General features: G+C 38.7%; 1 protein-coding gene across 1 annotated transcript in view; it reads left to right on the top strand.

The window, feature by feature from the left end:
• Positions 1-2,848: 2,848 nt before the first annotated feature.
• Positions 2,849-27,937, top strand: part of CNTN3 (contactin 3) — a 339,447-nt gene continuing 314,358 nt past the window's right edge. Inside the window, exon 1 of the mRNA XM_077994230.1 lies at positions 2,849-2,915. The gene's annotated coding sequence lies outside the window, so the exon portion shown is untranslated. The remainder of the gene's footprint in view (positions 2,916-27,937) is intronic.

Genomic DNA, 27,937 nt, shown 5'->3' with positions numbered 1-27,937 from the left:
CAGTAATTGCACCTGCTAGGTGCAAGGCATGAGCATAATTTGCATGTAAAGTTCTCTTGGCTCCTACCAGTTCTACCCAATAAAACATTTTGTCACACGCAGGGGGTTTGCCAACATGTTCCCAGATTGCAGGCAAAAAGATTATTTACAGTAACCAATAACAACTGAAACGACCATAAACAACCTTTCTGTACCTGTTCTATTTTTTTTTTCCTTTGACTAAGTTGAGGAACCTTAAGGAGTCCAAATTTATGGCAATTTAATTCTGACGGGAAAAAGCACATTATTTTTATTTATAGCAGTGTACTCTATCTATTCCTGTCTCCCCCAACCTCTTTTTAAAACATAAATAACCCCGGATTTTTTTTTTTTAATCCACCCATTACTCTTTTAGGGATGAGCAGTTTCCTGATAAAGTGAGAGAGAGCAAATGTGGCCAGAAGTTCCCTAATGTATTCAAGAATCCTGTTGTATGCTCATAGAGTAACGGGGACTAGGGAAATACCACCTGATCAAGCCATTCATGCAATTTCGTTTGTTGTTGTTGTTATTGTTCTGTTTTGAGAAAGGGTCTTGCTCTGTCACCCAGGCTGGAGTGCAGTGGTTCAATCATGGCCCACGGCAGCCTGGACCTCCCAGGCTCAAGCCATCTCCTCCATCTCCTCCACAGCCTCCCAAGCAGCTGGGACTGTAGGCACACACCACCATGCTCAGCTAATTTTTAATTTTTTTGTTGAGAGGAGGTCTCACTGTATTGCCCAGGCTGGTCTCAAACTCCAGGGCTCAAATGATTCTTCCATCTCGGTCTCCCAAAGTACCAAGCAACTTCTTTGTGGTGATTGGAAATGCAGGGGGCCTACATGATGACTTTGCAGTACAGAGTGGCACCTTGCATCTGACTGACCTGGGCCTTACCTCTTGTCATCAAACCCCCTCTAGGAGAGTTTTTCCAGAAGTTCAAATTTCATTGTGAATTGCAGGGGACCACACGCGTATCTCTTGAGAAAATGATCAAGAGTGAGAAAGTGCAGTTAAATCAGGTCTGGTTTGCCCAGGTTGCTGCTCTTCATGAGGTGGTGCTTCATTCCATCTGCAGGAATCATGGGAAAAGGATCAAGGAGAGGAAACAGGGCCATAAACTCTCAAGTCTAATTAAATGTGACTAGATTATTTAATATGAAGGGACAACATGATCCATTTTTAAAACAATGTCAAAGAATTATAAAATGAAAAGTATAAAGTCTCCTCTGCCCCAATTTCAGTCTCACTCACCAGGACTAACAATTGTTAACAGAATCCGGAGACATCCTTTTAGAAACTGTGAATGCATAAATATGGATACATACACATAAAAGCGTGTGTGTCTGTGTGTGTGTGTATGTAAGCACAAAACCGCTACAGGTACCAACTTTCCTGTGCCAATCAACAGTACATGTCCCACGTTCTCCTAACGATACCATTTATTTATTTATTTATTTAGAGACAGGGGCTCCCTTAGTCTGTTGGGCTGGAGTGCTGTGGCACAATCATGGCAGCTTCCACCTCCTGGGCTCAAGTGATCCCTCAAGTGATTCTCCCACCTCAGCCTCCCGAGTAGTTGGGACAACAGGTGCGTGCCATGACGCCCACCTAATTTAAACTTCTGTTTGTTTGTTTGTTTTTGTTTTTTGTAGAGACAAAGTCTCCCTATGTTGCCCAGGCTGGTCTCAAACTCCTGGGCTCAAGTGATCCACCTGTCTTCGCTTCTCAAAGTGCTGGCATTACTGGAGTGACCCACCTCCGCCCAGCCTCTAAGGATACCTCTTGGAGGTCATTATGCCAATTCTAGTAGATGCACCTTTCTCTCTGCCGCTGTATGTCTTCACTGTATTTTATCAGCCACTCTCCTAATGAAGGACAGGTAGGTTGTTCCCAATTGTTTTTCGTACAAGTGAAGTTGCAGTGTTTGCACGGGTTTGACTGGAAGTAAGTCAGCAGCGGTTCAGCGCAAAGGCTCAGGACTTCAACAGGCTTATTCAAGTCCGGGTTCTGCAACTCACCACTGTGTGTATACCTGGGCAAATTAAGGTGGTAAGATATACTTCATAGGGTCCTTGACAGAATATAATTGCGATTATTCTCACAACTGACTCATTGAAACCTTAGGCAAATCAATTCCCTCATCACTAAATCCGGGAATAATAATAGATCCAGGTTGCTCTGGGGACTGCATGAACTAATTCATTTAAATAGCGCAGTCCACTGCCTGCTACATAGCGAGCCCTTAATAATTATCCGCTTTAATATTAAAATTGGCAATCTTTGCGCACTTATGGGAGCGCAGCTGCAGGAGGCTTTCCTAGAAGTGGAATTCCTGCCTTAACCCCGTGCTCCCCGGGCCCCAACTGTGTGGCACGAGGCCACCCGGAGGTGACACGGTGACCGCCGCCCATCCCGCGCCGCCGCCCAGGGCCCTGCGGAGGCCGAACACACGTGGGTGCACGCGGCCGAGCGCAGGGCGGCGCGGGGTCCGGCCGGCGCAGAGGCGCGAGGGGCGCCACAGACGCGAGGCACAGGACCCAGTTGGCTGCTCCGCTGCGCTCCCCGCCCCTCCCTCCTTCCAGTCCGCCCGGTCTCCCCTCCCTCCAGCTTCCGCGTCGGAACCGGAGCCGGAGCCGGAGCCGGAGTGGCGGAGGCGCAGGCAGCGCTCGCTGGGCGCCGGCAGCAGCCACAGCAGCCTGGCGCGTGGTGGCGGCGGCGGCGACAGCGGCTGGCGGGCTGGCGCCAGGGGCTGGGCTGGGAACCGTGCGGACGAGGGCGCTGCGGCGGCGGCGGCGGCGGCTTACGCGGGCGCGCACGACGGCCCCCCGGGCCCGGACTAACGGCGGCGGCGGGTGGGCCAGCGGGGCGGGCGTCTGGCAAGCTGCAGAGACCAGGTAAGTCCAGCATGCCCGGTTCCTGGCGCCGGCTGGGCCACAGGGATGAGCCACCTGCCAGGGCAAACTTTACGCACTCGCTTCATGGCTCCTCAGCCCCAAAGTTTGTTTGCAGGGAAATGCACCCGACGGGTCAAGGAAAAAAGATGCTTCTCTCAGCTGACTTGATTTGGGAAGATTATTTTTCCCTTTCTGGGGCGAGGATTGGTTTCGGGTTGGGAAGACTGCATTCCCCAGCGGGAGCGCGGAAAATTGAGTGGTAGGTCCCTCGGGCTTGCTCTTTGCGCGGTGGATTTGACCAGTGAAAGTTGGGGGAAAAAAGTTGTGACTCGTAGGGATGCTGAGGAACAATTCCAGGTGCGTGATGCAGGATGTGGGAATGTGATACCTTTTTGCCGGAACCACCCCCCAGGCCCAGATTCCCAGGTCTGAGAAAGCTAGGGTGGAGGATTCTTTCATTAGCGATCAAGTTTTCTAAGCTGCATTTTCTTTCTACTCACAGATCAGCAGCTTGGGACGGAATTACCCGTCGCGTTTATTTGCCAGGTTTACCCTGATGCGCTGTAGTCCAGGTTTCCCGAGCTCGGACCCTGGTTTCAGCTGTTTCTGTGTTCTCTGAGGAGCCCTGCAAAGCTAACCAAGCAGGTAACAGAATACCAGAAAGAGAAAACCAGGAAGTGCCAACCGGGCACCCGAGTCATAGCACTATCAGGAATTTTTTTTTTTTTGGTCGCGTGAAATGAACGAACAGCTTCTGGGCTCTGCTTGTGCAAAGCTCCGTACAGCTCTCCAATCCGTATGTCCTTCCCTGTATTGCATTTGCTTATTGATGTACAGCAAGGAGATGTGCCCAGAGGAATTATTTAATAACAAATGGTGCCCGCTATGGTAAGGACAGCAAACCTCCTTTCAGAGGCAAAGAAAGGGGAACAGAGCTCTGGGAAAGGGGTAGCCAGTCTGTTCACCTCAACCCAAGATGCGGGGAAACAGAGCTAGAAAAAGCAACAGACAAGGAGGGAGTGATGTGCAGGAGGGAGGTCAGAAACCCCAGCTCATATGGTGAGTAGGTAAATCCAGAAATAATTTAAAAATGATTAAGCAAGAATAACTAAAAAAAAAAAAAAAAAAAAAGTAGGAAGACTGTACGTGCTGTGGTTTCTGTCTACCCCCACAGAGATGAATATCATACTAGCTGAAAAAGAATCCTGATCTGTAAATAGATTAAAAACAGGAATTAATCAGAACAATGAGTCAGAGCCCTTCAGAGATTGAAAGGAGGAGTAATTGCTTTTGAAAGAGCTTATATCTCAATATCAAGTCAAATGTGTTAATTTTGCTTTGCTAGATGTGTTTACTAACAGTAACCTGACTTTGGCTGCAGTAACCTGGCATCTTGGTTCATGGTTTAAACCATTTGTGGGTCATGGGACTAGGGAGGAAGTTGCCTGCAGGTTAAGATTCACACCAATTTGTTCAACATTTGTAAGATGCCTAATACGTGCATGTCATTGGTTGCAGTGGGACAGGTTCTTGTGAATGTTCATTAAAGAAATCTGATCGGGTTCAGTCTCACTAAATGGAAGGATGCTTGCTTGCAAATAGTAAAGAGTGGGGTCAGGAATTATTGATCTTTGAATGCTTGCTTGAAATTAGTTGAGAGTCAACATGTGATTTGAGGACCCCCAAAATGATCAGTACCCACCAGGGAAATATAGCAAATTGCTGTACATTTTTATAAGATGAATAGTAAGGCTGAATGCATGCAAGTGGCCCTCCTGTCTAAAAGTAGGATAGCCGAGACACCGAGTGGCTAATTGATATGCAGGGTAATAGATTCAGGCTGTGGCTGCCACAGACAATAACATTCAGCCTCATGTCCTCCTCACTGTCTGGATGTCATTAATGTCAGCCCGAAGACATGAAGGTGTTAAGTTCATTTCTCCAGGAGAATTCTAACTTTTAAATATCCTTCACAACACAACCAGATAGCCCAAGTGTACCTTAAAATGGCAACAAAGCATTTAATAGGAGCAAAGTGCTGAGCAGTTTCAAGTAGAGCAAAGATTAGCTGTGGACAACGAGCTGTAGCCTTTCCTTTGCTGATTTATGTTCAGTTTTATCACTGTCACATTTCATATATGCCTAGTTATTACAAACTAATAGCCTCTTTGCTCTGCTTGCAAAATATGCATCTTTCTCTTTTACAAGTTCCTAACTCCTTCTCACATATTCAGTACACATCTTCCAGCTTTGTTTTTACTGCATAATTTAAGTGTCCAACTTGAAGTTCTCATTAACTCTTAATATGGTTCATGCTGAAATAGTATATAGATATAATTGCCCCTTGTAAACTGCCAGATATGTGTCTCACTATATTGTGGCAATGCTACAAAACAGAGAAGCTTTGACTGGTTTCCAATCACCATTTAGTAAGTTGTTAGCGGTAAAAATTATGTTAATTTTATGTAGTGGAATATATTCAGATGGCAGGAGGATTTATTGATGCTCTGCATGCTTGCCTACTGTCTCTGATTTAGTTGTCACCACCAGTCTGCCTTAAGCTTTCTTACCTTAGCAAAGTACTTTGTCTCTATGAAGGTGAGCATCTTTAAGGTGCTCACTTGTAGTTTTTAATATGCACACATGCATATGTGTATAATTTTAACATGCATATATAATTAATCACTTAATGCTGGTGGACTATTTCCTTTCTTATGCTTGATAAAAGTGCAATGGAGAATATCATTGTTGCAAAGATGGTTGGCAAGAGAATATGGGGCCATGGAACAGTTTAAGATAGAACATTTCTTTGAAATTGAGGGGTGACAGATCTCAGTCTCATATCCAATTTGTATAAACATTTCAGAAATGGTTCAAGTGTTGTCAATCGTTTTTATCTTATAGTCTCCCCTGCGCTCATCTCTTAAACACAGTGGGACATTTCTTTGGAAAATTTGCTGCAGGAGAAATGCAGTCCCTGGTTGAAACTTTGTATGCCAAGTTTCAATCCATAGTACATTTTTATTTTCCCCCTTTTATGTACATGTTATAAACAAGAAATAAGGGTTTGTAATAGAAGTGCTGGCAGAACTTTATAGCATTTCAAACAGCTTTGCTACTTGGAATGTAAATATTTGTAGAATCTTTACTGCACAAGAACCTGCCTTGCAAAGAATGAGGAAAAATGACTATTTTACTAAGTAGGATAAAATAATTCAGTGAGTTTGCATATTTCTTGTTGCAGACATATTGGCATTTGAAGAAATAGATTATCTATGTTATAGTGATTCCATAGCACTCTCTTAGGTGCCTTTATAACTCAGCTTGTAAATTTTCTATGTTCTAAAGCAAGAGAACAATTTTGTCCCATTTGTTTTTTAAGTCCCTTGACTTTGATTACCTTTCAGATGTTAAGATATGAGATCCATATTTCAAAACTGCTTGATTATATTACTAACAAATGAGGCTGTCAGTATACTGTTTTAATCGGGTAAATAATTCGTGACACCATCACAATAATTCAAGTACTTTTATTTTGGGGAACTAGTACAACTCAGACCTTATGTGTCCTTGTTCTAACCCTGAAATATTTCTCACATTCGCCCACTTTCCTCCATGTTCACCCACATCCTCCTTGTCCAAGTCCCCATCTTCTCTCCTGGGATAGCTACATTGGCTTCCTTGGCTCCTTTCGTACTTCTTCCCCCAAATCATCCTGCATAGCAGCCAAGACAGTTTTTTTTTTTTTTTTTTTTTTTAATGTAAGTTAAATTAGTCCTCATCTACTCAGAATGCTTAAATGGCTTTCCATTGCACTCAGAGTAAAATCCAAACTATTAAATATTACCTGCAAGGCTGCGTAGGATTTAAACACTTCTGTCTCTTCGACAATTCCTAGCAAGCTTTTTGGAACAAGGGTTTCTTAGGCCCTTTTTCATTTCTGAAGATTTGTTGAGCTCTTTCCTATCTTAGGGATCATTCTGTTCTTTTGCCGAGTAACCCTGTACAGCTCTAACCCCCTAAACACACATACACACACATGTGCACACACACACAAACTCACAGGGTTGACTTTTTTTTTTTTTTTCTTTTCGACAGGGTCTCACTCTGTCACCCAGGCTGGAGTGCAGTGGTGTGATCATGGATCACTGGAACCTTGACCTCCCGGGCTCGAGTGATTCTCCCACCTCAGCCTCCTAAGTAGCTGGGACTACAGGCACATACCACCATGCCCTGGCTAATTTTTGGATTTTTTGTAGAGATGGGATTTCCCCATGTTGCCAAAGCTGGTCTTGAACTCCTAGACTCAAATGATCTGCCCACCTCAACCTCCCAAAGTGCTGAGATTACAGGTATGAGCCACTGAGTCTGGCCCACATAGTTTTTGACTGCTACTCATCCCTTAGGCCACAGTGTAAATATCATTTGCTTAGAGAGAGCTCTCTGATTTCCTTCCTCCCCTGAATGAGGGCACCTCTGATAGGCTTCATTATGTTCATTTCCTTGGTAGTACTTAGTATAACTTGGAACTGTACATTACCTTACCTGATTGTATGTTTATATTCTGTAATTACCTTGTAAGCAGTTACCACATCTATTTTACGCACTATTACAAAGCAGCTTCTGTCAAAGTATCTGGTTCACTGTGGAGTTTGATAACCTATGAGAACTAAGCTTGTTGGTCTGCTGAGTTTGCCATATGTGACCAAAGATCCTGTCAAGAAGGTACATATTCAGCAGAAGTCTGCAGCTGACTTTGACAGTATTCTTCCTGTTAATTGCCCATGATCTCGTACATCTCTTGGACAGCTGCTACTTCAAACCAAAGTTGTCCAAAATGGAAGTATTATTTTTCCTCGCAATCTATTTCCTAAGAGCTTAGGTGGTCTGTTCTTTCTTTAGCTATCATTGTGGTCATCAGGGCATCTGGAGTCAGTGGTCTTTGTCACCATCTTCTCCCTTTGCCGTTGTAACCAGTCCACTGATTACAAATACAAGAATGTTCATTCAAGCAGTGTGCCAGGCTGGGTTCTAAGTACTTCTTACCTAATGCAGGAGATTAAGAAATGACTTTCTCCTCACTCTCTTTCTTGTTCCAATCTATCTGACGTGCAGTGCTATATTAATCCATGAGGCTGACCCCTTAGGTCATTGGACACCCACTGCATAGAGAAAAATATGCTACTGATGCAGCCTGTCTATATGTGACTTCTCCCTAATTCTCCCCTGATACTTAACACTGCAACTATAATGTATGGGTCTTCTAAAACTTCCTTGAAGACTCAACATGGCCCTTTTGGCTTCAGTGTTCTTGCATGTGCTTGGAACACCCATGAATTCCACCCCACTCTCATTATTCCCGTGTTGACTCATTTCCACCCTCAATTCATTGTTGTTTCTTTCAGGAAAGGTCTTTACTTCCAACTCTACCATTTGTCAAGGTAATACCCAACCTAGCCATTCCTCCAGGTAGCCTTGACTGTCCTCCTAGACTAGGTTTGACCTCTATGCTGTCTACAATCAACCATGTAAATTTTGTTTCTTCTTTAGGGGGTAAATGCATTCGAATTTAATTAATATTGTAAAATTGTTTAATATCTGCTTTTCCTGGTAGTCTGTTGATGGAGTAGCATGTAAATGTTAAGACTTTAGTGAATATTTCTGGAATGATAGAAAGTCTAACCTTTTTAATTGGCGTGAAGTTCTGCTACGGTTATAGTGGGGCTTCTTTTTCTAGGGCTAAAATTTATTTTAGTGTATAATTTAAAGATTTTATTTTATTTTGCACAGTTTCTAAGTGACAAGTCATTAGTTGACAACAGGTGAACATCTTGATGTGATCTGAATTTAGAAAATTTTGTGATAAACGTATGCTCTACAGGAAGCATAAGTCAAAGGTTGTAAGCACCGAGGACTGGTCCTTGAAGTAATGACCTTATTTTAGTGCAAGGAAGTGATGGGAAGTTCTCAAAATTCATTGTTTTATTAGAGCAAAACATTAGCATATGAAAGAAATAGCTAAATGACTGCATCACAACAAATCAAAAGCACATCTTCCTAAACCATAAATAATTACTTATAAATGGGGAAAATTTTGTAGGCATTAAACAGTCTCACCAGTCGTCCTTCAAAGAGGAAGCCCCTGTAATAGAGCTGAGAATACTCTATTTCACTTGCACTGTTTCTCAACTTCTGCTGTTTCTGCAGAAACGTTAACTGGGGTTCTACTGAAATAATGGCGATACCTTAGCCCTTACAAGATTTTCTGAATCATCTCTGGGGTACAGCTTGCTAATCTGCATTTTTTAACTTTTTATTTTAAAGTAATTTGAAACTTACAGAGAGTTGTAAAAAATAGTACAAAGAGTTCTGTATAGTCTTCAGCCAGCTTCCCTGTATGGTAACATTGTATATCTCTGTGCTGCAATATCAGAACCAGGAAATTGACATTGGTACATTACTGTTCACTAGACTGCAGACCTTATTCAGTTGTCATCATTTTTTTAAACCTGATTTCATGAATATGTGTATAGCTCTACATGGTTTTATCCCATGTAAATGTTCATGTTTCTAGGATTTTAACTTAAAGAACAAATGTCCTGAGAGGTGACATTTCCATGTCAGCATACACTAATGTGATAATTTTGCAACTGTATTCTAGCATTGAAAAATTCCACTTCCATGAATCTTTTTCCATGCAAATATTTGTCTTGTTCTTAAATATCATGAAGTCCTTTACCTTGCAGATGCCTGTATCGAAATGGAAGTCTTGGGATTTTATAAGCCAGGACATGACATTTGGGTGATTCTCTGTGTCTTTGGTTTGGGAATCTGTGTTGACTTCCCCATGCTACATTTGAAAAGTTCTGCAGATAGCAAATATGTTTGTTTATCATTGTGATCAGACTTGGATAGGATTTTGATGCCACCAGGGCAGGGCCCCAACTGAATGCTTCATGCAGGTTCTAACTCAATCGCAGTTCATTTTATTTCTTGCATAGAAATAGTCACCCTTTAAAATAACTTAATGCATTGCAGAAGATGGTAATGACACTTTTCAGGCAATTAAAATCAACCCGAACAATATAGCTAGTGATCTAATCTGATGCCTGCTACTCACTTGGTCTGGCCGCCTCCCTGAATGTAAAGTAGCTGAAAGTTGCTGATTACCAATTACTAATTCCGGTGAATATTCTGAAAGCTCTGGAATACAGATAAGGCATATTTGTACCAAAGTCAGCTGTATGTGACTGCACCTCCCTCACCCCTGTGCATTCCCGTTGCCTAAGAAGCTTTCACATTTATATATACTAGGCAGGTTAATTTTTCTTTTCTTACTAGGGCTTCTATTTATTTTAAATAAAACCAATCAAAAGCATTGTGCATGGGTTGTATGGTTTTGAAATGTGAGCCATGCAGGCCCAAGTTTCTCCTTTTATTCATTGGAGTAAATAACATTTTTTCTTCATATGTAATGTGGAGATATACGTGTTTCTATTTAGTGCTAATATATTGGGCTGTTGTTTCATTAGTGTTAAGCAGCAGTTGCCCTATGAAATTAAGTCTGTAAACTTTAGTGGCAACATTAGTTTTTAAAAAGAACAAAAGGGTCTTAATATATGGGTTTTGTTATATTGTGAAACAAACCATGCATTCTGTGAAGATGCTTACAAGTGGAGGGTGTATTTCCATATAATGGGACATTCTGGAATATAGTCAATATCCTTTTTAATCTGATAGTGCCATAATTGTCTGTTGCTTTAAATATTTCTGTGTTATGACTTGCTTGGAAAATATCTTTTGTCATTTTTCTAGAGTTAGGGCATTTTTCTGAGTCTTGACTTTTTATTATTCTATTTTTATAATACAATTATTTCTGTCATTCTTCTTCCTACCATAGTTTGACCTTCTAATAACCCACCCGTCCCATTCACACATACATGCTTTCACATGTGTGCACATAAACACACCCCCCCCACACACAGACATACACACAAAATGCACAAGACATAGATTAGGATAGGGGATAGAGTTAATCCCAAATCATAAAATTGTAAGGGATGAATTACAGACATCTTGTAAGCATTCAAGCAGAAGAGATTAAAATCAAATGATGGGGAGGCATTTTAGATTGTATATAGGATTAATATGCCCCTGTTTTTAAAGTTACTCAATCTCTTCCTCCTCTGCTTCTTCTTCCTCCATCTTTTTATCTGCCTCTCTGTATCTGTCTCCTTCCTCTTTTCCTTTTTTTAGTGTTCTTGTTTGGTTTTGGTTGCATTTATGAATGGACTCTTCTGTACTGACCCATAGTGGCTAAATGCTTTCAATGGTCTCTAGTGGAAAGCTTACATATGTTTATTCACACATTTTTTTGTTGAGGGGAGAGGGCAGGATGGGAATAGGGGATATAAAATGTCTTAAGTTTGCTATTTAGAGAAAAATAACTTCAGAAAAAGATAAAGACACACATCAGGCCTATAACAGACTGGCCGCGAGATGGTGGCCACAATACCTTCCTTGGCAGTTTGCATAGTGGCTCACTCTGACCTTCAAGCAATGGAGTCCATTTCCCTTTCCCTTAAATCTGAGTTAGCCTATTGAATTTGAAAAATAAAGTGTGGCTCAAGTGATGTTATTGTGAATTCTGCTCCTTAGCCTGGGAGCTTCTATTGTTGCACACTGAGTCTGCCCTGTGGAGAAGTCCAGGCAAGCCTCCTTGAGAAAAACAGGTCACATAGAGATAGCTACTAGCCAATAGCTGGCCAGTAGCCAAAATTGGTAGTCAGTCATGTGAGTGAGGCCATCAGTCCCAATTAAGCTATCACATGGCTCATGTTACAGGAGTGACTCCAGGAAAAACTACCAAACTAAATGCTCAGCTGAGCTTAGGCCAAATTCAAAATCATCAGAGAATAAATAATTTGTTTAAGCTATTTATTTTTGGGGGTGGTTTATGCAGCAATAATACACACAAACTTTAAAAAAATTAATATAATTTTAATTGAGAAATATATATTTATTGTATACAACGTGATGTCTTAAAATATGTATACATTGTAGAATGAATAAATTGAGCTAATTAACATACATTATATCGCATATTTATCATTTTTATCGCATATTTATCATTTTTTGTATGGTGAAAATGCTTAAAATCTATTCTCTTAGTGATTTTCAAGTATACAATACATTATTATTAATTATAATCACCATGTTCTATAATAGATCCCTTGAACTTATTCTTCGTATCTAACAGAAGTTCTGTATCCTTTGACCAACATCTCCCTAAACCTCCCTCCCCACCCCCTGGTAACCACCATTCTATTCTCTGCTTCTATGAGTTCAGCTTTTTTAGATTCCATATAAGTGAGGTCAAGTGGTATTTATGTTTATTTGTCTGGCTTATTTTACTTTACAGAATGTCCTTCCAATTCATCCATACTGTCACAATTGAAATAATTTCATTCCTTTTTGATGGCTGCATAATATTCCATTATGTGTATATACTACATTTTATTCATCAATTGTTGGACACTTAGATTCGTTGAATATCTTGGCTATTGTAAATAATGCTGCGATCAACATGGGAGTGCAGATATCTCTGACATACTGATTTCATTTCCTTTGAATATATGCCCAGTAGTCCTATTGCTAGTTCCCATAGTAGTTATATTTTTAATTATTTGAGGACCCTCCATACTGATTTCTGTAGTGGTTACAGCAATTTACATTCCCTCTGTCAGTGTGCAAGGGTTCTCCACATCGTCATCAACATTTACCTTTTGTCTTTGTGATACTACCTGTTCTAATGAGTGTAAGGTGATAGCTCATTATGATTTTAATTTCTTGGATGATTGGTGAGGTTGAACACCTTTTCATATACCTGTTTGCTAGTTCTGTGTATTCTTTTGATAAATGTTTTTTCTGATCTTTGCCTATTTTAAAATTAGGTTATTTGTTTTCTTGCTATTGAGTTGTTTGAGTTCCTTATACATTCTGAATATTAACCTCTTACAGATGTATGGTTTGCAGATATTTTCTCTAGTTCATGGATCATCTCTTCTTCCTGTTGATTCTTTCCTTGGCTGTGCAGAAGCTTTTTAGATTGAATTGAGCTCATTTAATTGTTTTCACTTTTGTTGCCTGTGCTTTTGGGGTTATATCCAAAAAATCATTGCCTAGACCACTGTCATGGAACGTTTCCCCTGTGTTTCCTTCTAGTAGTTTTATAGTTTCAGGTCTTATGTTTAAGCCTTTAATTCATTTTTAGTTAATTTTTGTAAATGGTGTGAGATAAAGGTTTAATTTCATTCTTCTGTATAAATCTAGTTGTCCCAACACCATGTATTGAAGAGACTGTCCCTTCTTCATTATGTGTTCTTGGCAATTTTGTCAAAATCAGTTGACTGTAACTGCATGGATTTATTTCTTGACTCTCTGTTCTGTTCTGATGGGATATGTGGTCTGTTTTGATGCCAGCACCATGCTGTTTTGATTGCTGTGCTTTGCAGCATATTTTGAAGTTAGGTAGTGTGATGCCTCCAGCTTGTTCTTTTTGCTCAAGATTGCTTTGGTTATTGAGGGTCTTTTGTGATTCCATATAAATTTTAGGATTTTTTTTCTATTTCTGTGAGAAATGTCTTTGGAATTTTGATAGGACTTGCACTGAATCTGTAGATTGCTTTGGGTGATATGGACATTTTAATAATATTAATTCTTCCAGTCCGTAAACATAGAATATCTTTCCATTTATTTGTATCTTCTTCCATTTCAAACTCATTATTCTAAAAACAGTACTTAAAAAAAGTAAGTAACTGCTTAAAGATGTGAGATATCTTTTTTGTTGTTGTATAAATGTAACAGCTTTTGCTTTGATAACAATTCAAAACTCTCAGTGGCTTCTAGCAAGCATTACTCATCTGCTTGCATGAGAGCCATGGGTCAGCTTTGGATTGGCATGGCTTTTCCATATTGTGCATAGGCTATGTGGCTTATTCTTCTGGGATCCAGGTTGAAGGGACAGTTTTGTAGTGGATACTGTGGTGCCCAATTGAGGCCCACTATTTAAGGCCCACATATCTATCCACCATCTGACTGGAATATCAGCTGCCATGTAGCTGACATCTTCACTCCCCACTGGGAATTTCCTTTGCCTTAGGAGAACTGTGTCAGCCAAGGTTGTGCTTCCTCTGCGTAGTGGTCCATAATCAGTGACTGACTGTTGCAAAGGCACAAAGACTGGAGTTGCCTTAATTTGGACAACTCTGTACGTGTAATTTATATACATGTGACTAAGAATATATTTTGTGTGTTTGAGATCAAGAGAGGTAGCCAAGAGGGGCCATCCCAGCCCTGGAACACCATATAAGGATCAGCTGAGACCTCAGTTGCAAATACTTTAAGTTTTAGGGTCCTCCTCTGACTTTACAGTAGTTTCTTTCAAGAGCACTCCTCAATAAATACCTTCTTCACCTCAGATTTTGTCTTTAAGGAGCCCAAGTTAAGAATGATCCTTATCTGGGATATTTTCTTCACATTAGTGAGGGCAGAAACACAAGAGACTTAGCTAGACCATGCAATTGCATTCAAAACTTTGGTAGCACTGGTCATATGTCAAGTTTTCTCACATTTCATGGCCGGAAGTCACGGGACTAATTAAGGAAGGGGAGGTAAGCAAGTGCTTACAAACAGTAGTATAGTTTATATATGTATTCTACCTCTCTTGACCTCATACACACAAAATATACTCTTAGTCACATGTACATAAATTACATCCACACCCTTAACAAGAACTATGCCCCAAAAGTTCTTATCTAATCATGTAATCTGGCTGGAAGTCTGAGATTTTATTATAGTCTCTATAGCTTATGGCAGAAGTGCAAAAAACTAAACCAAACCACTAAAGCTGAGAGTGAATAATGAATATTTGTGAACAAAAATACCGTTTACCCACATGAATTAGCTGTTACCACAATAATTCTGTGTAGACACAATCCCCCCCTCCCAAATTTCAATAGTCTAAAATAACATATGTTTATATATCTCTCACTCTGTCACATTGACTAGGGTGGCCCTGCCAGACTAAGTTTTGTTTTTTTTTGTTTTTTTGTTTTTTTTTTTTGAGCCCAGGTCTTGCTCTGTGGCCTGGGCTGGGGTACAGTGGTGCAATCATGGCTTACTGCAGCCTTGAACTCTTAGGCTCAAGGCTCAAGTGATCCTCGCACCTTAGCCTCCCAAGTAGCTGGGACTACAGCCATGCGCCATCATGCCTGGCTAATTTTTAATTTTTTGTAGAAACAGAGTCTCACTGTGGGAAGTGAGACTATGGGAAACATAGTGAGACTCTACTTCCAGGCTGGTCTCAAACTCCAGGCCGTGAAATGATCCTCTTGTCTCAAGCCTCCCAAAGTACTGGGATTATAGGCATGTGCCACCATGCCTGGCCTGTTCATATTTTTATGGGTCAGCTGGGAGTTGGCTTATCTAGGCTGGGCTGGTATGGGTTACTTTGCTTAATCTTCAGGACTGTTTGACTCTGTTTCCATATGTCTCATGGTGGAACTGATTCTGAAGGAGAAGCTCCCTGATGGAAATTATTCTCATGCCAGTTGCAGGGATGCAAAGAGATAAGAGGCAAACACACAAGGTCTTTTAAGATCTTGTATTGCTACTGGACTATTACCACTTCTGCCTCATACTGTTGGCCATAACAAAAAAAAAAAAACATAGCCAAACCCAAGTCAAGGATGGGAAATTATCCTCTGCCTCTTTAGTGGGAGGAACTGCAGAGTCACATGACCAAAGGCATAAATAAAAAAATGGGTGAAGAATTTGGGCCAATAATGCAATCTGTCATACCACCAAACCTCATATCCATTAAGCATTGTAAATGTCCTCTAGTTTTTAGTTGCCTTTCAAATTAGAAACAGGAAATGTAAACTGCCACTTTATTGCCTATGAATGAATTATAGCTCTAATTACTGCCTAAGTGAAGGAGCCCTTTGTGAGACCCAATAACACGTGGAGTTGGGAAATATAATGAAATTCTCCAAGAGTGTACTGTTCAATTAAAAGATCTCAGATATGTATTTGGAAATGTAGTGAAGAGTATCAGTTAGTTTTGTCCAGTAGTAATCTGTATGCATCTTATTCCATGTAATCTCTGTCTGCCACTTGATAGTTTCTTACCTTGGGCAAATTAACTGCCTTCTCTAGGTCTCAGTTTCTTCACCTGTAAAGTTGGAATAATGGTTTCTACTGTATAAATCTATTGTAAGGAATCCATAAGATAAGGCGAGCCCTTAGCAAAACTCAGTAGATGCTACCTATTGAGCTTTGCAGTTAGGTTACTGTTGTTGTCTTTATTATTCACTACTTGTGACTTACATATATATAAATATATGACATACATATATTGTATATATAAATATGTGACATACATATATTGTATATATAAATATATGACATACATATATTGTATATATAAATATATGACATACATATATTTTATATATAAATATATGACATACATATATTGTATATATAAATATATATGATATACATATATTTATATATGCAACACTAACCTAGTAAGAGATATGCTGTATGCTAAAAGAACAGAGAGTTGGGAAGAATTAAAGGAAACTGAGGTAGAACGATCAAGGAAGGCTTCATATGAATGTAGGATTGATGACTCCTCCAGATTTGAAGAGTTGGAAGTCGAAGTACAGAATTTCTGGTTGAAAAAATCTGGCCTGGCACGCTCTTAAACCCACAGATCACTTCCATGGTTGGAGTTGAGAGTGTGTTTTAGCAGCTACTTGGTGAATTTTAGTTGCTATAGTGAAAGGCCGTGATTTGGGTAGTGTTGACTACTCGAATGTTATTAGAGTGTGAAGGTAAATCTGAGGTCATGGCCTGTTTTGAATCTAAAGTAATAGACTGCACAATGGGGGGATGGATCTGGGTGAATTATCTCTGTGGACAGCTTTTAACTTTCATTCACAAAATCTTATAAAGCACGTCTTAAAATGCATTTTACCAGTGAGACTAAAAAGATTCATAGAGTGCCTCAGGTCAAATAACAGGTTAATGACCTAACCAGAAATGAAACCCATATTTCCCTTGTCCAGAAGTAGTGCAATTTTCATTCTAGAACAGCTTCCACTTAGAAGAGAAATTTATGTAACTGTAAATGGGAACTATTGCTTTCTCCTCCATAGTGATTGTGAGTGAATTTTTCTACTGATCTCAGACCCCAAGTTGGTCCCACTTTTCTCTACATTTATAGGATTTCATATATAGGGCTGAAATTGAGTTTACTTTTCAGGACCTCTTTCAACTCCCCTATTCACCTTAAACCTTTTTCTTCCTTTTTTTCCAAGGCTGTCCCTCTTTCTCTGCTCTTTAGGTCAGAGAGCCCTTGATTGTCCCACTCTTCTTATCCCACATATGATTAATTCATTTTTCCCTCTCTTTTTTCTCCCTCACTTGTAAAGAGAGAAACATGGAGATAAATAAAAAACTGTCATCAACCAACTGTACTTTCCTTTTCATTGCCCTACATTTATGCCTGGAATCCTCTTAATGGTTTTCTTTACTTCTGTCAAGATCATACCCATCCTTTTTAAGGTTCAACATAATGTTCTCTCTTCATGTCTCTTTAGTCCCATCAGCATTACGTAAAGATCTAGACCCGTCTATCCAATTGTTGGCCTTATTGCTATTGAGAAATCATTGGGAATCATTACTTCCCTCTGGGAGGGTACATTTTCTCTGCCCCATTGATGTTGGAAGGCTTGGTCAGGTGACTTGCCTTGACTGATGCAATATGAACAGTTCACATTTAGTTAATCATTTCCCACAGGGGCTTTGGTGGCCTGTACATGGTTTCTTGTATCCTATTACTGTCTGAGTATTACCTATCACTGCCTGAGCTCTGCCTCCTGTCAGGTCAGTGACAGCATTAGATCCTCATAGGAGTGCAAACCCTTTTGTGAATTGTGTATGTGAGGGATCTACATGTGGCATGGTCCTTATGAGAATCTAATGCCTGATGATCTGAGTTGGAGCAGTTTCATCCCCAAACTATCCCTGGCCCCCACCTGGTTCATGGAAAAATAGTCTTTCACGAAACTGGTCCCTGGTGCCAAAAAGGTTGGAGAGTGTTGACATGGGTCATTCTTACTCATCTACCAAGTTTCAGATTAAATGACACTTTCTTGAACAGATGACACTGTTTTGCTCTGCTTTTCTTTATCACTCATTACTCTTATTTCATGTCTGTTTTCCAAATTGAGCAGTATGAAAGCAGGAAACTTGTATTTCTTGGCTATCCCTGTATCCCAGTGCCTGGCACAGAGTAGGTTCCCTGAATTACTGAACAATTTAGATAAAATCCATAAATAACCTAGAAACCACTCATGATCTTTCCCTGCTTGAATTCTTGTAACCATTTATATAGTTCAGATTTTTAGCATCACTCAATGTGGATTAAATTATGTGTTAAATGTTATGCTAACCACATCATTCAATCCTTACAACAAATTAGCAGTGTAGCTACCTTTCTTATGATGCTTTTCATATTGTTTCAATATAGTTATTTCTAGATTTTAAAAATATCTCTACATCTAAATGTTAACTCTTTGTTATGATAGTAATTATTATACTGTATTATATTTGCCTTTTACGTGCCTGTATACCTGTCTAAACTGCGAAATTTCTCTGAGTGCTGGTCACCTGTGCTAAGCATACTACCTGGATCTTACTAGACAATTCATACATATTTGATGACTAAATAATCATATTTAAGCTCACATTAAATGGTTGATATTACTAGAATTAATTTTATCTTAGTGCCTTCTATGTAGTAGATGTTTCAGGAAGTATTTTTCATTGATTTTTTTAATAGAATTAGTATGAATTGTTTACTATATTAAAGGACACAGTAACTTTCAGTATAACTTAAAATCACATTATATTGGATTTTACTGTAAATTTATTGGTTATCTATGGCTTGGGCCAGGGAAGTCAAGACTGTAGTGAGCTGCGATCATGCCACTGCACTCAGCCTGGACCACAGAGTGAAACCCTGTCACAAAAAAATAAAAATAATTTTTAAAAAATTTACTTTGTTACCTACAATTCTCTGTGGGTTTGGAGTTTGAACAATGTTCTTCAAAGACATCTCATCTTTGATCCATGTGGTGTTGGTTGCTATAGCTTAACTGGGGCTGGAGAATCCAAGATGTCTTCACTTACAAGATTGGTGCCTCAGGTGGGGCAACCGAAATGGCTGGGATCTCGATGGCTTGCTGTCTCTCACTTATCATCATCTAGCTTTCCAGGTTTGCTTTCTTTTCTCTTACATTCCAAGAGGGGGAAAATAGAAGCTGGAAAATCTCTTTAAGGTCTAAGTCTGGGACTGGCAGAGCATCACCTCTCCTACTTTCTGTTGGTTAAAGCATGTCATAAGACAAGTCTGCAATCAAGAGTAGGAGAAACAGACTGTACTCTTGCTGGGGAGGAGCAGCATGATGTACATCATTAAAAGGAATTGTAGACTATCATCTTTATAATCTTCCACTCTAAGGAACTACTTGAGCCCACGTATTTTCTGTGTTTTACTCTAGAAGCTTCCAGGATACACTTAATTGATGTAGGTAGTAGAAAGTTTTACATCTGAAGTCTGTTGATTTATTGAAAGTGAACATGACTTGTAAAATTTGAAGAAATTTTTTAAGCCCCTAACTGACTTTTCCTATTTCCTTCATCATTACCACATTTATTTTTAGTGTTGCTAGAGTTATCTAATTTTTATTGTTAAGAACAATAAACAGAAATTTATCTTGATGAGTGAATTAGAAGTGTTACCTTCAAAGATGGCTTTTAACATTGTAAGCTTGTTTTAAATATGTTGTGATGATGTTTGATCAGCTTTAAAATTTCCACATGCAAAGTATAAATCCCTGAAGAAGAAACTCCCCCTTCCACAGTAATGCAAGTTAGCAAGAAGTTTTCTTTCTATATGAGTGGTGCTCTAACTTCATCTGTTTTTAAAAATAAATGTACTGATCAATATCATGAATAATAAGTGAAAGGAGTTGTGGGATTTGGGGCTGTTTTCTTTTTAGTAATTGTAAATTCCATTTCACAAAGCCACAGCTCAGTAGCTAGAAGGAACTATGTCTGGGTTACTCTTTATTCATTAAAAAAATCTGCCTGATAACATGTAGTTCTAGAAAGATTTTTGCTTAGTGAAGATCTTTGAGTGTAGAGAGTTTTTACATGTATTAAATCATGTGAAGAGGTTTATATAGCTAATGAAAACATTATTCTAAGGATAGTGATAAACTCTTTCTGAAATAGTTATAAAATATGATTCTGTTTTAGAACCAAAGCGAGTATGAGTCTGATTTAGAGAAGCTTGTGTACAAACAATATGCATTGACAAATTTTTAAATGTCAGACCTGTGAACTGATGGGTAGAGACTGGAGTTTCCCTCCCACCTCTTATTAGGTTGTAACCTTAGAATTTTATGTAAATGGAATGGATGGAGTGTTTAAATTGCCTACTTCTGCCAGTGTCATTAGGAAGATGGGAGGGATCCAATTGAATTTCAGGGCAACATTGGTCATACTTCACTGGAAGGTAAAGGGATTGCTCCCAGGTCATTTGCTGTCCTTATGGCACATAATGATGGCATGTTGAAGATGTTGGATCTCTGCCTCTTAAATAGTAATATCTTCTAATGATGCAATTATACCATTTCCAGATTGAAGAACCCATGGTGGTCAAGTCCACTGCACATTTTTGTTTTATATTCATTGATTTGTTCAGGGAAGAGGCCCACTGATTTCAATTTTGATACTGTATTTTGAGGTGTTTTTTGGTATGCACTTTTTAATCCTTTTTTGAAATAAGAAATACAGTTTTGGATATCTAACCCCAGTACTATGTGTTTAATAGTGCTAGATTCTGGTGGAATTGTCCACTAGCAAGCAACTCTAGAACCTAACAAGGCGACACAGACTGCGGTAGGAAATGCACAACAGACTCAATGCTTACAATCTATTCAGAGTTGCCTGCCCTTCTCAGCACATCCCCATCTGTTACTGGGTATGTAGCTAGGAGAATAAAATGTTTTGTTTGGAGTTTTGTCTCTTCTCTTCCATGCTCCTTACATATTTGATCCCCTCTGTGGCCTCCATTCAAAGTCTTACATTTTTTCTCCACCTCCATAGAATGAATTATCTGTCACTCTGTTCCAAGTTATTCCATTCTAGTGTGGCCCAGAGGTGGCAGAGTATTGGGAGAAGAGATATATATTTGATATTTCTTTTCTATTAGCATTTCCAAGTCAGTGAGACATTTCTCACAAAGTGGGCTTCCTCTTAGCAGATGCTAAAATAATAAAAGCAGTAGCTAGTATTTATCCCATTGGTCCCAATCAAGAAACAGACCTGCGCACAATTTCACCCTCCTAACTGTGTAGCCTTTGGAAAGTTAAACTTAACTAAGCTTCAGTTTCCTCATCTGTATAATCAACCTGTCATAACTCTTGTGAAATTAAAAATAACAGTTTCTGGTACAGAGGTACTCGATCATTGATAGTTGTAATTATTCTGCTCAAATAGGAATAGTGTATTCTTCATATTAATAAAAATCATTTCCCTCCATATGAGCACGTAGATATTATAGCACCATTAGGAATTCTGGACTAGTTATGTTACATTTTTATATTTTTGGAAATATGAAGTCACACAGAGTTGTCTTCTATCAACCCTCTATGACTGTCCATTGTTCTTTGATGTTTATAAGCAAATCACCTTTGTACCAGAAGCTGTTATGAAACAATAGAGAAAATAGAGTTTATATTCTTTCAAACGCTTACATGCCTTGAAATTTTAGAGAGAGATGATTCAGGAGGCGCTGAGATGAAACTGTCACAAAGCTAATGTATTATGTATGTCAAACCACAAAAAAGTCATTAATTAGCCACAATGCATTATAGACTCCTTGTCATAAATTGTTCTAAAGTGAAAACAAATTTGCCAAGCTATAAAACTCTCAGTTAATTTGCTAGTCAGCATTGGTGTGACATTTTCTAAAAACAAAACAAAAACTCAGCATCCCATAATATATAAATTAGGATATTGAGTCAATTTGCGTATTCATTTATATTTTACAAAGCTAAGTTTATTTTAAAACTATAGTTGTGCCTGGAACATACTAGGTACTCAATGACTGGTAGTTTTATGAAGTGATTAAAGGCAGCAATTGCTGAATTAGTAAATTTCACTTTTTTGTGTGTGTAAAATAAGAGAATCTCTTTTTGGTATGTTTACACAATAAAAATAAGTGCAATTTATGATCAATGTGACACATAAAATGTAAAGTTTTGTTTAAGGTTTTTAAAAAATCAGTTTATTAAGAACAAGAGAGGTTATTCTAAAGATTAACCTCTTTGTTAGATGTGGATTAGATGTGACCCACATTTACTGTGAAGGAAATTTCTATCAAGATTTTTCACTTTATTCTCATTTTCCTTCAGGAAAACAGTGACTCAGCATATCACTGTCATAGCCAAGCCATAGAGGACAGCTACTTTATGAAGTCCGAGGAACTAGAAAAAGTGCTGGTGTTCCTCTTTTTGACTTCTTAAGTAAGAATCATTGGATACTGTGTGTGTGTGTGTGTGTGTGTGTGTCTGTGTCTGTGTCTCTGTGTGTGTTGCATTCTGTTTTTCTTTTGACAAGTGATTTTTAGAGTAAGTGTATTTTTTTTTACAATTCTTGAGTCTGATTTGAAGCTGCTGTCTACATAAATCAAAATTTCTCATCATACTCTATATTGCAATTAGTAACTGTGACCTGAAGATTCTTCCTGTTAAACTCCTTTACACAACTGAGCTTCTAGAACAGGTGCCTTGCTCCTGCCGCCTGCATTTCTTCTCCTCTCTCATTGATCGTCTTTCAGTCTGCCTTCTGATCTGGCCACCATAGAAGTGGCAATCCTGAGGATCATAAGCAGTTTCTTAATGTCAAGTTCTGTGGTTGAGTCCTGCTCCTCATTTCTTCTAAGCTCTCAGTGGTATTTGCTGATGGATTTCACCACCACTTTAGCTGCTTTGACTTTTATACCACTGAACTTTTGGAGTTCTTTTATGTGTCTCCAGCTGCTGCTCTGGCTGGTTGAGATTTTAGCCTTCTTCCCATGCTTGCTGGTAGATTTTTTCCTCAGCCTCAGCCTGGACTGAATTTTCTTTACTCTCTTTTTGCCTGTTAGGGAGCCCATCCTCTACATCTCTGGTGCTTCTGTGTCCTTACGATCGGTACTCAGTCTTCCTTGGGTTGAGTTCCACATTGCCAACCACAGTCCACCATTTCCATCTGAATGTCTTGCTCTTGATTTAAACTCAAGGATGTCTGAACCTGAACTCATCCTTTTTCCCAGACATAGCTTCTTGCCTTACACTTTCCTATTTCTGTCTCAAGACCATATGTCTTCCCTGTCAGGAAAGCCAGGGACCTTGGAGTTACCATTGATTTCTTTCCTCACCTCTCCAGCTTACTCACTTATCTTGATGGAGTCTTCTTTGCATTTTTCCTCAGCTCCATCTTGCCAGCTGTTTCCCTGCTTCCAGGCCTTTATTATAACAGTACAGTGACTACAGCTGCTGCCTCCCTCGTTTCTCCTCTCCCCAGATCACCCTACACAGTACTGTATGAATTATCTTAGAACACAGCTGTCTTCACACCACTTTCCCACTGCAAAACTGTAATAGCTTCCTGCTGCTGCAGGGAAATGTAAAAACAAAAAACAAAACAACAACAAAAAAACACAACGAAAAAAATGCCAACCTGGCATTCAAGGCTTCCCACATTTTGACAACATTATTATTCTTTTAATTGCTCTTCTTGGAATCAGTGGTTCTCAAACCTCATTGATATTACTAATAATTTCTAACATCCCTTTATGTACTGACATGAAATAAGTAGAATATGTAACAAACTTACTCACATGACCTCAAAAAACCAACATAAGGCCCTAAGTATAATGAAAGTAGAAATACAGGAAATTAATTTGTAATATAATCTGTTGTTTTACTCTGTGAATGATTAGCCATCACTACACCGGAATCTAAGATGAGATTGCCAATGCTTGCATCTGCTTGTAATAATTAAGCTTGGATTTCAGAGAAAGAAGACAGTAGTCAACTAAATATTTGAGTCACTTTTCTTCATATCTGACATTTAAAATGATAACTAGTTATGTATATTTGTATATATTTATAACATCACAGTGAATGTGATGGCTGCAGCAGCAGACCAATATCACTGAGTCAAGTTGTTGGCTGGGTTCCCACTGAAGGTGTAGTTGTGACTGTTGATGTGTTTTTTGATATGTTGGACAGCTCTTAGTGACATCTGAACATTATGAATTCATTTTTCCTTTGATTGTCATAAAAGTTGCATCTTTATGTATTAAGACAATGCAAATAGTTATTTGTAAGCTCAGAAAACAATGGATAGGTTTTTCTCTCATATGACCATCTCATTTGAAAGCCATATGGCAATTGCATTGCAGGACATCTAGCCCCATGGCCTGTTCTCTATGAAGACCCTGCTATTCCCCAATCAGTGAGTCAACTAAAATGCCCCTATAGGTTTTCCAAAGGTGGTAGGAGCTCCAAGAGCCACTGCTCTGAGCACTGCCCAGACATCCCTGTCTCTGTGCTGTACATTCATTCACCACCCATTCTTCTTCTTCTCAAATGCTAATCTGTTCCTAAAGCTTACCATTTGGTCCATTGTCTGCTTAAAAGTGTCTTGTGATAACTGGGCATCTATGTTACAGTTGTATATGTTTACTTTACTTTTCCCACATGAATATAGTTCCATCCTGAATTGGAAAGTATTTTCTGGTTGCAAATATCAGATACCCAAGTCAAACTGACTCAAGCCTCTATCCTCCACTCCCTCCCAAATGTATTGACTTTCTTTATTGAAAAGTTCAGAGTAGATGTAACTGAGCAGAGTGAGGTCCTGGAGTTTTACAGTGGTTTTGGGATAGCTGTGCATATATATCTCTTTTTCTCTCTTTACTCATGTATCAGTCAAGCAGGCTAAGTCCTCAAAATCACCTATAGCTTAATGCATATAGAGCTTATTTCTTCTCATACTGCATATCCACCATAAGTGGCAGATGGAATCTGCCCATTGTAGTTACACAGAGACCCAAGTTGATGGAATCACCATTTTGATGTGTGCTTCCAATCTTGTAATGATGTAAAAACAGAGCATGGTAAGTTGTGCAATTGTTTTCAAGTTTCTGCCAAGAGGAGGCACAAATTACTTCTACTCACATCTCATTGACCAAAAACAATCTTGTGGACATGACTGTATTCAAAGGGGTGTATAGTCCTATCTAGTGCCTGAATGAGAAGGAAAACCATGACTTTTGCAAACAAATAAGCCCTGATGTTGAACTCAATTGGGCTTCCTTTGTGTCTGTCCTTAACTGCCTGCCTGCTTCTGCCTCCACCTCCCACCCACATTACATTACTCTTATGCTTTTAATGCTTTTTTTCCCCTCTATGGAAATAGAGATCATTTTCCTATACATACTAAGTAATTAAATTAATTCTTTTTGACTAGATTTGGACTGTATTTCTCTCCTTGCATCTTTGAGAGGCAAGGAGAAATGGGCAAGCCCTACCTGAGTTATATAGAGTGAGAGTAGATGGGAGAGGCAGTTCACCATAGTCAAGTCAAGGCAGGTTAGATGCTAGGCAGGCGAACACTACAGATACCTCAGTCCTCCCTAATTAGATTAAAAATTACTTGGGAAAAGAGATTTAATATCTTTTTTTGTCTGTTTTTTGGTATGTTCTGGGTAGTGTTCAACATAGGGTCCTGCTTGAGTTGCGGCTTTAGTCATTCATTCATTTATTATATTATTAGTAAATAACTATACTAATAGTAGTTGTTACAGTATGTATTAGATACGTTCTAAGTGCCTTATGAATATGAATTCGCTGAATGCCGTAACCAACTCATGAGGTAGGTATTACTATTAACCCCTTTGATTAGGTGGGAAAATTGAGGCTCACAGAGGGAAGTAACTAAAAACCAGTGTCTCAAAGCTAGACAGTTCTGTAGCAGGGGTTTGAACCAATCCAGTCCAAATTTGTGCTCTATAAATTATTTATAAAGCAGTCACTTGATAGAGTTTCTTAATACATTTTTCCTCAAATTGCATAGTATATTCTTCATCAGTAATGCAGGTTAAAAGACAGAGAAGGTGTATTAATTCTACAAATGAAGGGAAGTGTTTCTGTTAGTCCAGGTACAGAAGTTTATTGGGTAAAAAATATATATTTTAGCATTTTTATCTGCAGTCTCTCATTTTATTAATGACTTTATTTATTTATTAAATATTCATTACATGTTTAGTTAGAAACCTCTCCTATCACTATAGAGGAACAAATATTTTGGTAAGAGGTTTTCTTAGATTTGGAATCTCTATAGGAAAATCATTGCCTCGGGCTATATGCCCTACTTTGTTTGCTGTCTTGTCCTGTGCCAGCCAAGATAAGGATATTTTGCTTTTCTTTGTAGTTTGAAGACATCTAGCAGTTTGTCACAACTTCCAAAATCTTTGAGGAAATGAAGTCTGAATGCCAAGACAGTAATTTTACCATTATCCCAGTGGGTTGGTATTCTACTTGATACATGGTAATTTTAACAAGGAAGTTACAAGAAAAGAATTTCGTGCTGTGCCTCTGTGGAAAGGTGAAATAAAATAGAATGCCATTCTCATTTGTTCTTCTGTAGCTCATTTTGACAGCAAGAAAACTGTCTTAAATGGTCGTGAATAGATCCCTTTTTGTCTATATTTATCCAACATTAAATACATTTTTAGCTTTATTATTTGAAATAGAAAAATCATGAGATTTTTTAAGACAGCCTTTTGGTATTTTTAGTCATGAATATAAACGTTTGTCAGTTAAATATCTTGAATTTTAATTTTACAGTGTGCCTAAAAGTGTATATATACTTACTATTTAATGATCAAATTATCATGTAACTTTTTGGTATTTGGTCCTACAACAGATTGATATTACTTTGTAAGATATTTTGGGTCAAACAAATATTAAATATGATTCAGTTCATTATACTATATAGGATGGTCACTTACTTGTAATACTTCTCTAAAACTTGATTTCAAAATAAGAAATCTAATGCAATTTAAGCCCACAAATTTCAATAAATGGTTAATTCTGTAGTTTGCCAAGATTCCTTCAGCTGTTTTACAGAAAATCCATGGAGTTTGGGCTTATATATAGTTATTCTTTAATATTTAAAATAATATGAATTACATACTTCAATTTTGTTTCGATCATATGTAAAAGCATACAGAATTTACAACTTGATTTGTGATTCTCCCAGTAACTCTAGCTTGGTTTCATTTGCACATGTCCACACTTTGTGATTTATGGATACTGACCCATCAGAATCCTTAAATCTAATCACTCTCCATGCATGTAAAAATCTCAGCTACAGTATTTTATTAAATGTAGATGTGCCACTTTCTACTTACCTTCTTTCAAAAAGAATTAAAAAATGGGGAAACACTCTGTATTTGTTATCTGAGTGGTTAGATTATAAAGGAACAAAAAGGGAAAAACTTCTTTCTCCTTTCTGGACTTTGGATCCTGTGTAAATATGTGATGCCTGATCTATAACCGTCTTGTAATCGTGAGGGGATTGGCCAATTTAGTGAGGATATTATGATGGAAGATGGAAAGAGCCAGGGTTGTTAATGATAAGATTGAGATCCTCGCTGTACTGCTTCTCCACCTTGCATCTTGGAGGATGACATTTCCATAAGCCCCAGTTTTCTCAACTCTCAAATGGAAGTAATAATAGTATCTATTTAACAGGCATGCTGTAAGGATCATATGCAATGATACCTATCTAACACATCAAAGTACAGTGCAGACCTTATGTGAAAC

This window comes from Macaca mulatta, chromosome 2 (assembly GCF_049350105.2).
Source record: "Macaca mulatta isolate MMU2019108-1 chromosome 2, T2T-MMU8v2.0, whole genome shotgun sequence".
Classification (NCBI taxonomy): Eukaryota; Metazoa; Chordata; class Mammalia; order Primates; family Cercopithecidae; genus Macaca; species Macaca mulatta.
The sequence above is the reverse complement of the archived record's forward strand: the minus strand, read 5'-3'. Positions and strand labels throughout refer to the sequence as shown.